Genomic DNA, 14,157 nt, shown 5'->3' on the forward strand with positions numbered 1-14,157 from the left:
TATATTTGTTATAACACATAAGTCTGTAGTAGATAAGTTATCAGTATGAGTGAGTTTTCAGAGAGGAATAAAGTTGTACGTGGGCATTGGGAGGAAGAATAGCATGTAGTAAGGACAGATGGAGCTTGTGGAAAAAACTGGGTAAAACTAATCCTCTTGTCTTTGTCTTGATCTTCAAACCCTCCTCTGGTCACATTTGAATGTATTTCCAAGCAAGACATCACATTAATGGGTTTTGAGAAAGCTTCATCGAGAACCCTGAGGTCAAATCACCATACAAATGTAAAATATCATTATCATGGCTTGAGATGGAGTTCTCTGGGCACCTGCCTGGCTCCTCAGTCTGTGGATATCGGTTAATTATCTAGTTCTCCAGTGCCAGGTATTGCTGGCATACAGTAGGTGACCAGTAAAAATTGATTTAATTGATAACATTAGATGCCTTTTTCTTCCCCCACATGGAGAGAAGACAGTGATCCTTGATTTGGAAATGATGGGTGGCTTTGGAAGATGGGGGGAAAAAGATAAAAATTTGAAACTCTCTTTTATGTCTGAATTATTCCTTAAAATTTTTGTGTAAAATTTTTACCATATTTGATAAGATTGGAAACATGGGAGCTCAGTGGAAAATAAGTCACAGGCTCATCATTGCTCTTCGAAGATCATTCAGATGAGTGGGAGGGGACAGGTGACCAGAAGGCAGGACAGAAAAAAGTGACTCCAGGTTTTTTTGCTTTACATACTGGATTTTTCTTAGTAAGCGTTCTTCAGTTCTGTGGTGACTGTTCCGCCTGCAGTTCTGTTTTCTGGGAATTTCTTCCATCCATCCATGTTGAAAGGGCAGGCCTGGTCAGCCATGTCAGTACCACATCAACTGGCTCTCAATCCAATTCATTGCTCAAACAGGAATGAATCAAATTCCCTCTCCTGAGAATTTAAACTGCCACAGAGGCTGAAGCAGTTTTTTAGGGCTCTGGAGTTGAAAGTCCATGCAGAGAGTCAGGGTTGGATTCAGTGCCAGGAGAACCAAAGCTACCCACAAGCCAACATTAGGGGGGCCCTGAGTAAGCAGAGGCAGCCAGGCTGTCAGAGGAGAATGGAGGTCACATTTAGAGAGGAGCTGTATGACAGTCCATGGGGCAGTGGGGGGTTGGTGGGGGAAGGCAGAGAAGGTGAAAAACAAGGGAAAAAAAAATCCAGAAACTCAGAGACAGACTTTATGGCTATAGATAGTGATGTGGCCATGGGTGACTGTGAGATCGCCCTCACACAATGAATGCCCTTAAATTGGTGCTGAACTGAGTGGGCATCTATTCCTTGCTATCATTAATTTCTCACTAAGACACATTTGTTTGAGGAAAGCAATCCATCTTTAACTAGTAACCAGTTGCCATTCAGTCGACTCCAACTCATGGGGAGCCCATGTGTGTCAGAGTAGAACTGTGCTCCATAGGGTTTTCAGTGGCTGTGACCTTTAGGAAGTAGATTGCCAGCACTTTATTCTGAGATGCCTCTGGGTGGACTCAAACCTTCAATCTTTCAGTTAGCAGCCGAGCATATTGACCGTTTGCACCACCTAGGGATTCCTATTCCATCTTTGTCATTGTTGTTGTTAGCTCTTGCCGAGTCAGTTCCCAACTCATGATGACCCCGTGTATTACAGAGTAGAACTACTCCCTGGGGTCTTCTTGGCTGTAATCTTTATGGAAGCAGTTCACCAGGCCTTTCTGGTAGAGCTGTTGTGTGGGTTTGAACTGACAGCCTTTAGGGTAGCAGCAGATCACAAACCACTTGGGCCACTCAGGCTCCTTATTCCATCTTTATATTGGTGTGGAGATGTTCGTGTGTCTCTACATGTGTGTGTATGTTCCTGTATCTATCTTCTGTCTGCCCTCAAGAGTTTAGCTACTAGCCTTTTCTGGCTTCTGTGTATCCTCCACCAGAAATAAATAAGCAAACAAAAAAGCATGCCTATTACCAGATAGTTCTATTTAAGTTATAGCTTTGAATTTATGGCCTAGTTCTTTAAAAACTAGAGCCCTGGTGATGCAGCGGCTAAGAGCTCGGCTGCTAACCAAAAGGTTGGCAGCTGGAATCTACCAGCTGTTCCTTGGAAACCCTATGGGGCACTTCTACTCTGTCGTATGGGGTCGCTATGAGTCGGAATCAACTCGATGGCAATGGGTTTGGTTTTTGGTTTGGTCTTTAAAAACTGAGCTCCATAAGTACATGGCAAGTAAGGTTTATGTATACACAAATTTTGGGGAATGTTTTATATAACAAGGTCACTCTGGACACAAAGCTCATCCTCATCTGTCCTTCTCCGGCCAGCCGTATCACTGCCTTATAACATAATTACACTAAAAGGGACTTAGAGACAGTCATCCATAATCTTCTTCTTGACAGATGAAGAAAATGAGGTCCAAAGTGGCCGAGTGATCTATTTACCCAAGGCCACAAAGTGATCTGGGGACAAAGCTAGGCTGGAACTCAGATCTCCTGAGCACTAAGCACCATGACACTTCCTTTTCAGAGCAGCCTCCTTATCTTGCCAAAGTTCAATTCATCCCCTGGCTACAGCAGGCCCCTCTTGCCTGGCTGAGTCTAAACTTAGACAGACTTTATTTCTCTTCCAGTGAAGTTTTTCCATATGGTCCTTTATAAAATTGGGCTTCGGCTAGGAAAGACAATGTATGCTGGTGTCAGGGGGTAAACCCTCCAACTGTTCCAAAGTTAGCTTTCCGCCTGCTACATTTTTCAGCTGCAGAGCCCAGTAAATCTACGACAAATTTTCTCACAAATCACTGGTGGGGTCTGTAAAGAAGAATTTTCCAAGCCCTCTGAGGCCCAGCTTAAGAAATGCAGGTAGTTTTAGAAAAAGAGCAAGGCTGCCACTTTTCAAACCAATACTTTGTCCACCCTCTGAGTTTCTGACCAGCAAGCACGACATAAGCACAAACAAACATGATCCACTCAGCTTTCACCGGGCTTGTCTCAAATCCCCAACAGTAGCACTTCACATTTGAGGAGTAGGACTATTTGGAGAAGGAAGGCAAGACTACAAAAGAACTAGGATAAGAAATTTAGGAGAAGCCAGAGGGTCAGCAGGGAGAGAGACACTGAAATGGCCAGGAGCACCGAACTACTGGGCAAGAAGTTCAAGAGAGTCAGGAAACCTGACTTCCCGACATGGTCCTGCAGGAACCCACCCAGTGGGACAGATTACCCAAAAAGCAAGGTATGCATGGGCTTACTTGTGCTTACTCACTAATCTGTAGTGTGATCAATTTCACCTGTTTTTCACCACATCAAACATGTGGTGAAACCTACGTGAAACTGGTCACACTACGGATTAGTAAGTAAGCACAGTTAAACTTGTGTGTACCTTGCTTACTGTAAATTGGTGTGTGCCGTCCTTCCTGGTTAATCTGCCCCTGCTCCGACCCCTGTCACAGATGTGCCTGCCAGCATTTGTGGCCACTGATGTGTATAGGTTGAAAGGACCAGGAGGAAGGAACTGACAGAACAACCTGTAAATCTTTGGGATGAAAGAAACAGGAGCTAATCAGCCAGGCAAGGAATACAGGACAAGTCTAAGCCTGTGTTTTGAGCCTGTGCTGAGCCTTCTAAGGGAAACTAGCTCTGCTGGCAAGGGTCACTGGAAACCCTCCACCCCACCCCCAGCCCCGTGCTCACTGCTTTGTATTTGTACAAAGTAGAAACCACTTCTACTTGCCATTTTCCTCTATGTGTTGGAGGCATTAGTTTAATCTTCCCCAAAAGCCTGTTGGGAAGATTTTTATTATCCCCATTTTCCAGATGAAGAAGCTGAACTCTGCAAAGTTAAATAACTTTCCCAATTTACACATCTATAAAGGAGAAAAGCCAAGATTTAAACCAAGGAGTCCTTGACCCTAGAACCCATGTTCCAAATCATTACACTGTCTCTTGCAATGCATTTGCCCTACGAGAACTTGCCAACCCTCTTGGTAACCATGCTTATTTTTTTTTTTTTTAGACACTCTCAAAGTAATTCAGAGGGCCCAGATACTCTGATCAACTTGAAGGGCATTTATGTCTTTCTGGAGCGCTATATTTCCTCCTTCCCTCCCTCTCCCCCTCCCTCCCTCCCTATCTCCCTCTCTCCCTACCTCCCTTCCTTCCTTCCTCCTTTCCTTCCCTCTTTCCTTCCCTCTGTACCCCCAGAGAAGCTCTCTCTGACCCCTACTGATATTGCTCAAACCAATACTTGGTTCTCTGCCTCAAATTGTTTTCTATTTGAGGGGAAGGGTCATATTCTCTATTTTCCTTTTATAATTTCCAACTCTTATCAGAACTTTCTTTCAAGGATCTAAAATTCATACAGTAAATTATGAATGGTTGGTGAGCTCAAAAAGAAGGTGACAAGAATTATCCACAAAGAAATATCACCCAGGAGCCAAGAGCTACAAAATAAATCAGATCAAAATGAAGATTAGGTCACCAAGGAAAAAAATCTGTCACCAAGAAGAACTGAGGGTATCATCAGGGCCAAGGGGAAGGAGGCTTTTCCACTGAAGACAGTATACAGGGAGGGGAGGTGGTTAGAGCCCTTATAGCATGTGCCTCCTTAGTGGACATCTGCTGAAGATCATTCAAATGTGGCTACAGCAGTGCATCAACAGGGAACTGCTGAAAATTCAGGCCGGATTCAGAAGAGGATGGGCAATCAGGGATATCATTGCTGATTTCAGATGGATCCTGGCTGAAAGCAGAGAATATGAGAAAGTTGTTTATCCGTGCTTTATTGACTATGCAAAGGCATTCGACTGTGTGGATCGTAACAAATTATGGATAACATTGCAAAGAATAGGAATTCCAGAACACTTAATTGTGCTCATAGGGAACCTGTACATAGATCAAGAAGCAGTCTTTCGAAAAGAGAAAGGAAATACTGCATGGTTTAAAGTCAGAAAAGGTGTGCATCAGTGTTGTATCCTTTCACCACTCCTATTCTATCTGCATGCTGAGCAAATAATTTGAGAAGCTGGACTATATGAAGAAGAATGGGGCATCAGGATTGGAGGAAGACTCATGAACAATCTGTGAGGCAGATGACACAACCTTGCTTGCTGAAAGTGAAGAGGACTTGAAGCACTTACTGATAAAGATCAAAGACCACAGACTTCAGTATGGATTACACCTCACATAAAATAACAAAAATCCTCACAACTGGACCAATAAGCAACATTGTGATAAACGGATAAAAAATTGAACTTGTCAAGGATTTCATTTTACTTGGATCCACAATGAATGCCCATGGAAGCAACAGTCAAGAAATCAAAAGGTTCATTGCATTGGGCAAATCTTCTGCAAAAGACTTCTTTAAAGTGATTAAAATCAAAGATGTCACGTTGAAGACCGGGGTGTGTCTGATCCAAGCCATGGAGCTTCCAATTGCCTCATATGCATGCGAAAGCTGAATAATGAATAAGGAAGACTGAAGAATTGATACCTTTGAATTATGGTGTTGGTAAACAATATTCAGTATGCTACAGAATGGCAAAAGAACAAACAAATCTGTCTTGGAATAAGTACAGCCAGAATGCTCCTTAGAAACAGGGATGGTGAGACTTTGTCTCACACACTTTGGACATGTTATTAGGAGGGATCAGTCCCGGAGAAGGATATCATGCTTGGTAAAGTAGAGGGTCATTGACGAAGAAGAAGACCCTCAATGAGATGGATCGACCCAGTGGCTGCAACAATGGGCTCAAGGATAACAACGATTGTAAACAGGGCACGGAACCAGGCAGTGTTTCATTCTGTTGTACATAGAGCCGCTATGAGTTAGAACTGACTCAACAACATCTAATGATAACAGTGAACTTTTAAACCCCCATCTGGCAATGCTCCCCTTTCTCTCAGTGCTGCCTCCCTGCATCCCAGCACAGGAAAATGGCCAGGTTGTCTTCTCTCCTTTCCCCAACTTAGTGTCCCTCTTAAGCTGATGTAGATTCCTGATGCATGTCTAGCTTCCCGAGGCAGCTTACTTCCTCTTGTCTTCTTTGTTGTTGTTGTTAGTTGCCATTGAGTTGGTTCTGACTCATGGTGACCCCATGTACAGCAGAACAAAACGTTACCCCAACCTGTGCCATGTTTATAATCATTGGTATTTTCGAGTCCAATTGTTTTGGCCACTGTGTGTTTTGAGTGCCTTGCAACTGAGGGGGCTCATTCTCCAGTACTATATTGGACAATATTCTGTTATGATCCATAAAGCTTTCATTGGCTAATTTTCAGAAGTGGATTGCCAGTCCTTTCTTCCTGCTCCTTCTTAGTCTGGGAAATCTGCTGAAAACTGTCCACTATGTCTGACCCTGCTGGTATTTGAATTACCGGTGGCAAAGCTTCCAGAATTACAGCAACATGCAAGCCCTCCACAGTACAACAAACTGACAGAGGGATGATGAGTTGTCCTCTAGCATCACTGATCTATCCAGGCCCTGGATGAGGAGTCTTCACGGTACAACATACCTTCTCCTCTGCCACTTTTGCCACCACAAGAAAGTGTAACAGGGGATCACACCTAGGAAAGAGTATTCCTGGAGATAGTCTCAGAATCCACAACTTCTCACTGCTGGAGTAAACAGAGCAGCTAAGGAATAATGAAGACGGCCAACTTTACTGAGGACCACCTCTCCCCATTTCTGTGTTTCATTAGCTCAGTTTCAACTGACTTAACTAGAACAGACAAAGGCTCATTAAAATATCTTGTTGGTTGTGATGTAAATCTCAGAATAATGTTAACATCAAACAAACAATTGGGAGACAGTTTTGCTCCAGTCCTGCAACTGAGAAGGTATTTTGCAAGGAAAGTACTCTTCTCGCCGCCAATGAGGTTTTGGAGCTGGGTGGAGGGAAAATGATTAAGGATGAGCAAGTTATTGCTGTAAGGACAGAAGCTCCAGGCTGACTAAAGCCAACCCTATCTAATCAGCCCTATTCTCTGAATATTTGGTTTCTCAAATTGTAATTCTTTTTTTTAAACCTAAATCCACTAATTGCATCTTAATTAAGTTGAGATCTTACTAGCTTAGGCTAGGCCCTAAATTCAATGACTGATGTCCTAATAAGAAGAGGACAGGACATGTAGAGGGAAGAAGGCCATGCGAAGGTGGATGGAGGTAGACATTGGAGTGATGTAATTAGAAATCAAGGAACTCCGAGGATTGTTGGAAGCCACCAGAAGCTAGGAAGGGGAAAGGAAAGATTCTTCCCTAGAGTCTTCAGATGGAGAATGGCCCTGCTGACACTTTGATTTTAAACTTCTAGCCTCCAGAACTTTGACAGAATAAATTTCTGTTGTTTCAAGCGATTTAGTTTTGATAATTTCTTATAGAAGCCCTAGAAAACTAATACGGTCACCAACCAGCTGAGTAAACTTGGACAAGTTATTTAACATTTCTGAGCCTCGGAATTTTTGTCTAGATCAGCATTCAGTCCTATGACTGGGACCAAACCAAACCAAACCCAGTGCCGTCGAGTTGATTCCAACTCATAGCAACCCTATAGGACAGAGCAGAACTGCCCCGTAGAGTTTCCAAGGAGGGCCTGGTGGATTCGAACTGCCGACTCTTTGGTTGGCAGCCGTAGCACTTAACCACTATGCCACCAGGGTTTCCTATGGCTGGGAGTCGGTTATATAATCACTCTATTTTCTCATCTTAAAGTGATGGTAATGTTACTTACCTTTTTGAATAGACAGAATTGGAGCTAATATGTGTTGAGTACCTAGCATACCATAAGCATTAATAGGTATCCTGCTAAATATCCATTATCTGTTTCCATGTACTCTGCCTTGATCCAAAAAAAAGTTGAGGTGGCTTAACAAACTCTGGCTATAAAGCATGATACATTTGCACAGAGCTTGATGCTAAGCTCTCCAACATCCTATACAAAACGGGAAGCGTGACCTTTTATGTAAATCATAGTGTCCACAGAGTAAACTATCATTGTTGTATCCTGGCAATTCCAGGGAAGATATTAGTGGGCCAGACTCTACCTTTCCATACGTTTTCCTATACATGTTCCCAGATTCAATTCAGTCTTACACCTTATCAAACTCTCACTCAGTACAAGGCTCACAGTAGTAAAAATAAGGAAAGGCTCAATTTCTGTCCAGAAAGAGCTTCTAATATACTATTAGGGGAAAGAGGGAGGTAGGTGCCATACAAGCTCGCAAGGAACTCTGAAATATGGCAGAATTGGATCATGTCCTCATCCTTTAAGGGTTGATAAGATGGATAAATCACTTGCAATAGTATTCTAAAACAACATGACCTCATGTCCTAGCTCTCAACCAGGGAATACGTCTCTCACCAAGCAGTGGCCACCCCAAACCTCAGCTTGCCTCCTGCCCAGCCCTGCGTCTCAGAACAGCTGCCCAAACAGGACATTTTATAGGAGAAAGGGCTTCTCTTTCCTGAAAAACCTACTCTGAGGCTTACCATACCATTTCCAAGCAAATCACAGTCCAGAAATTGAAGCAAGAAACAGTGCTAAGTTCTGGGAATCCACTGATGGGTGAAAACAGATAAGATCCTTGCCCTATAGAGTTTATATACTAACAAGGGAGACAGACATCAATTGATCATTGCCAAAAAGAATGCGAAAATATTCTGTTCTATGAGAGTGAATAATAAAAAGAATTGACCTAATTAGGGAGATCGGGGGAGGTTGTTCTGAAAAAGTGATGTTTGAGGTCAGATCTGAAGGATGAATAAAATTTATGGAAGTGAGGAGGGGAGAAATGAACATTGTAGACAGAATGGACAGCATATACAAAGGCCCTGGGGCAGACAGAGCAAGACAAGTAGCAAAGACTGAATGAGAGTCAATCGGGATGCTTTGGCAAGAGTAAAGGCAGGCAGGGGAGGAAAGTGAGAATGTTAGGTGACAACGAAGACCACGCAGGACTTGTAAGCCCACTTAAGTTTTGTCTTTATCCAACAGAAATATGAAATCATTTGAAAGTTTAGAACTTTACAATGCAAAGTATGGTTCATGAATCAACAGCAAGAGCAACACCGGGGAACATGTCAAAGAGGCAGAATCTTAGACTCCACCCCAGACCTACTGAATCAGAATCTCTTCCCTGGCTGATTTGTACACATATTAAAGTCTGAGAAGCACTGGTTTAGAACACTGGGTAGTAGAGGAATTGCCAAGTGTGTAACATCAACTTGCAATACTTGTGTTATTATGTGTGTGTATTTGAATGTGTGTATGTGTGTACGTGTTAAGGAGGGGCTATAACAAATCCCATCCGAGAAACATGGTCCATGGCAGCAGCTGTCATATTGTTTCACATATACTTGCCTTGGGTGAGCAGTAACTGCATTTCCTACTACCTCAGTCTTCCTTCCTGTATTTGGGATAGTCCTGAGCATGTGCTTAATGTGCTCCATAATCATTGCAGGGCCCAGAGAAGTCTCTACTTGATGTCAAATCCAAGGCACTCAGACCCCAGGACCCTTCTCCATCGCTTCTGACAGATATCTCTAGTCAATCAAGCTTCTCTGTACCCTAAATGCAGACGTGGCCTGAGACTTTCTTCACATAGTTCTCCAATGCATACCAACTGGATTGACACACAAGATTAAATGAATTTGCTACCCCCAATTTCTGTAATCAAGGCATAGAAACAAATCTCATTAACAGTTGACATTTCTCAGGCCTCGAATGTGTTTGCTCAGGATCCTTCTGGCTTGCAAGAATCCCTTTCTGGGAGGGGAGCAGAATTGTGCCCCCTTGGAGGTTAGCCACCAGAGGCAGTGACAGTCACACCACAGGTTCCTCACTCAGCTCTGATAGCCTGTTCCTCACAGAGGTACCAGTGGTTCAGGAAGGAACAACAGTCCTTTCTCCCAGGGGTAAAAAATTATTCATTTTGAAACCTCAGAGCTGCCTCTGGACCTGCAAAGAAGGATGGCTGGAAGCCGTCCAGAAAGATGACTTAGCCTTACCCCCAGTGGGCAACCCCAAGTACCACAAGGCGAGACAGAGATGGATAAGCTGTCAAACACCACAAAATTAATCCTGCATCTGTGAACCAAGCAAGGTTCCCAGCAGCATGAGTAGCCAGCCTCATTTTGCCCTCAAATCATTTATAAAAGAACAGACAAATCTCCCTTTTTCCCCAACATACCCATGGAGGTGAACAATAAAAGTGGATTTGTCACCAATTGTGCAAAATCCACTATCTGGCCAGTCCTTTAAAGTACAGTACATGCATTTTTCTAGACACACAGCTATATGACTGTAATCAAATGAGATTGATTAGCCAACTTTATTATTTTGGGGGTTTTGTTGACTTGGCCTGGGTTGGCTTTTAGGTTGTATCTATTTGGTAGATTCAAAAAGACTACTGAGCACTCCTTTGAGTCCTAGTGCTAAGAGGGACAAGGAAAAAACTCATCCTGTAAATCACATAATCAGGTACTATCTTTTATCCACAGGATACCATCAGAGGCTAATACACAGCCAACGCTAACAAACACAGAGAGTGAGTAACATCAAGCAACCAAACAGTAGGTTTAGGTAAGTGAGAAGCAGCCAACAAAATATCAGTGTGGGCACAGGGGAGACAGGTTGAATGTTCAGAGTTGAAAAGGAACAAGAAAAGGAAAAAAAAAAAAAAAGCAAGCCATCCAGCAGCTGTACATGTAGCTTCATTGAGCATGTTCAGAAAAATTTAGTTAATGCTATATTCCTTATATGGAGCACTCTTCCAGGAGAGAGTCAAGGATGGGCCAGGTTGGGAAATCCTGGGAGATGGCTCATTTAAACAGGAAAAGGTATCTTCTTTCCAAACACCGGAATTCCCAAGTCACTTCTCCGCAACATTCAGAAAGGTTTACTCTGGAATACAAAAAGGTAGCAACTAATTCCAGCTTTCATATCTGAATACTATAATTTCTGTTTCCCCTGGGAGTTATACCACCACAGTTTTATTTTATTACTATATTTGGTTTTATGCTCAGCGTGAAAACCTAAGACTTACTGCCACCAGATTCCATGGTGTTGATTAAGTATTTTTTATACCTCAGTCAACCCCTCTGGGGAAAATACTATTGAGATATATTCCTGTTTGAGAGAGTTGTGATTTTGCTAATCTATACAAAGCCAGTTGCTGAACAAAAGACACATATTTGAGCATGTTTACTATGTATCCTGAGCATGAGTGTAAGGCTCTCTATGCAATAGGGAAAATGCCAATTCACTCAAGAAATTGGTCAAATCAATGACTGATTTCAAGGAGTGAGAACATCTGGATGAGGTGTGGAATTTAAATGAATTGTTTTAAGTTTTGTCAACAGAATATATTTAATGAGGGGTGCCAAGAATGTATAAAGGAGCCTTAATTACACTTAGCTCACTTTTTTTTTTTTAAATGGAGACCTAAAACCAGGGTGATGTGAGATATATATATAAATATATAAACCCTGGTGGTGTAGTGGTTAAGAGCTACTGCTGCTAGCCAAAAGGTCAGCAGTTCAGATCCACCAGGTGCACCTTGGAAACCCTATGAGGCAGTTCTACTCTGTCCTTTAGGGTCGCTATGAGTCAGGATCGACTCGATGCCAACAGGTTTTATTTATATATATATAAACCAATAGATTAAACATATATATATATATATACACATATATATAAAGCAATAGATTAAACAAACAAATACAACCCAAGGAATGATATTCTACTTAATTATGTTCAGAACACAATAGAAAAACTGTATTTAGATCTGGGGTTGCCATTTTAACAAGCACAAACATTCACCAAATAGTGTCCAGTGTGGTGAAATATTTAGAAAATGTATCATGGGAACAATGACGGAGGATATTTAGCCTAAGTTTCATCCTGGGTGTACAGCTTCAGGAAAGTGTCTCTGAATGACTGAAAAACTACCCTGTAGGGGAAAACTAGTCATGTGTTGTTCTAGGAGGGCACACACCACGAACAGGTAGCCATAAAGAGGTAAGCACAATGTTAAAATTTTCAGGCTATTAGAACTGTCCAGTGATTGAATCAAGGGTGGCAGAAGCAGGACAAAATGAACCATAGTATCCGCATGAGCCATCTGGGACAAAAAAATAAATTAAAAAAAAAAAATAACTAGGTCAGAACGAGGAGCTGAGTTCTTTTATCTGACCCAAATCTCCTCCACATAAAAAGAATCAGAACTGGGGGAGTTTTGTTATTGCTTTTATTTTTTTGATAGACTTTATTATCTTTTTTTTTTAATTGTGTTTTAAGTGAAAGTTTACAGTTCAAGTTAGCTTCTTATACAAAAATTTATACACACATTGTTATGTGACCCTAGTTGCTCTCCCTATAATGTGACAGCACACTCATCCTTTCTACCCTGGATTTCCCGCGTCCATTCAAACAGCACCTGTCCCTTTTTGCCTTCTCATTTTGCCTCCAGACAGGATCTGCCCATTTAGTGTCTTGTATCTACTTGAGCTAAGAAGCGCTCTGCTCACAAGTATCATTTTATGTATTATAGTCCAGTCTAATTTTTGTCTGAAGAGTTGGCTTTGGGAATGGTTTCAGTTCTGGGCTAACAAAGAGTTCCCGGGCCATGTCTTCCAGTGTTCCTCTAGTCTCAGTCAGACCATTAAGTCTGGTCTTTTTACGTGAATTTGAGTTCTGCATCCCCCTCCCCCCCCCCCCACTTTTCTCCTCCTCCATCAGGGACTCTCTGTTGTGTTCCTTGTGAGGGCAATCATTGGTGGAAGCCAGGCACCATCTAGTTCTTCTGGTCTCAGGCTGATGGAGTCTCTGGTTTATGTGGCCCTTTCTGTCTCTTGGGCTAATATTTTCCTAGTGTCTTTGGTGTTCTTCATTCTCCTTTGCTCCAGGTGAGTTGGGGCCAATTGATGTATCTTAGGTGGCTGCTCACTAGCTTTTAAGACTAATAGACTTTATTTTTAAAACCAGTTTTAAATTTACTGAAAACTTGAGAAGATAGCTGTATGGGGTTGAACAGTGTCCTGCAAATTTCGTGTCCACTCAGAACGGCAGAATGTGACCTCATGTGGAAATAGGATCATTACAAATGTAATTAGTTATGAGATCTACTGGGGCAGTGACATCACTAGAGGGGTTTCAGGGGTATCAACAGCTCCGGCTGACACTGTCAGAGGAAGTGGCACCAAAATGACTATCTATAAAATTTTTGTGCAGTGTTTCAGCAGAAACTTATTATTTTTTATAAAAATATCTGTGTAGTATGCTCATGGATAGAAAGACTCAGCATCATGAGAATGTCAGTTCTACCAAGAGTGATCTGCAGATACAATGCAACCTTGATCCAGATTTCAACAGCATTTCTTAATGAGATAGAGAAACAAATCACCAACTTCATATGGAAATGGAAGAGGCCTCAGGTAAATAAAGCATTACTGAAGAAGAACAAAGTGGGAGGCCTCATACGAACCTATTATACTTCCAGAGTAATCAAAACAGCCTGGTCCTGGTACAACAACAAATGCATAGACCAATGGAACAGCAGAATTGACAGCCCAGATGTAAATCCGTCCACCTGTAGTGGCTGAGTCTGGAGGTCAGGATGGCCAAGCGATCTAAGGCACTGCATTCAGGTTGCAGTCTCCCCAGGAGGCGTGGGTTAAAATCCCACTTCTGACAACCCGTTGTTTGGAAACCCTCGTGGCATAGTGGTTAAGTGCTATGGCTACTAACCAAGAGGTCGGCAGTTCAAATCCTCCAGGTGCTCCTTGGAAACTCTATGAGGCAGTTCTACTCTGTCCTGTAGGGTAGCTATGAGTCAGAATCAACTCGACAGCAGTGGGTTATAAAAAAAAAAAAAAAAAAACCAGTGGGTTATAGCAGCTGATATTTGACAAAGGCCCAATGTCCGTTAAATAGGGAAAGGACAGTCTCTTTAACAAATGAAGCTGGCATAACTGGGTATCCATTTGTAAAAAAATGAAACAGGACCCATACCTAACAAAGTACACAAAAACTAACTAAAAATGGATCAAAGACCTAAATATAAAATCCGAAACTATAAAGATCACGGAAGAAAAAATAGAGATAACACTAGGGGCCCTAATACATGGCATAGATAGTATACAAACAGTAACTAACAAT

The 14,157-nt window shown here is 42.2% G+C and overlaps 1 non-coding gene across 1 annotated transcript; it reads left to right on the forward strand.

The window, feature by feature from the left end:
* Positions 1 to 13,609: 13,609 nt before the first annotated feature.
* On the forward strand, positions 13,610 to 13,692 carry TRNAL-CAG (transfer RNA leucine (anticodon CAG)). The gene has a single exon. It is a non-coding gene; the product is annotated as a tRNA-Leu (tRNA).
* Positions 13,693 to 14,157: the final 465 nt, after the last annotated feature.

The sequence above is a fragment of the Loxodonta africana genome, chromosome 2 (genome assembly GCF_030014295.1).
Source record: "Loxodonta africana isolate mLoxAfr1 chromosome 2, mLoxAfr1.hap2, whole genome shotgun sequence".
Classification (NCBI taxonomy): domain Eukaryota; kingdom Metazoa; phylum Chordata; class Mammalia; order Proboscidea; family Elephantidae; genus Loxodonta; species Loxodonta africana.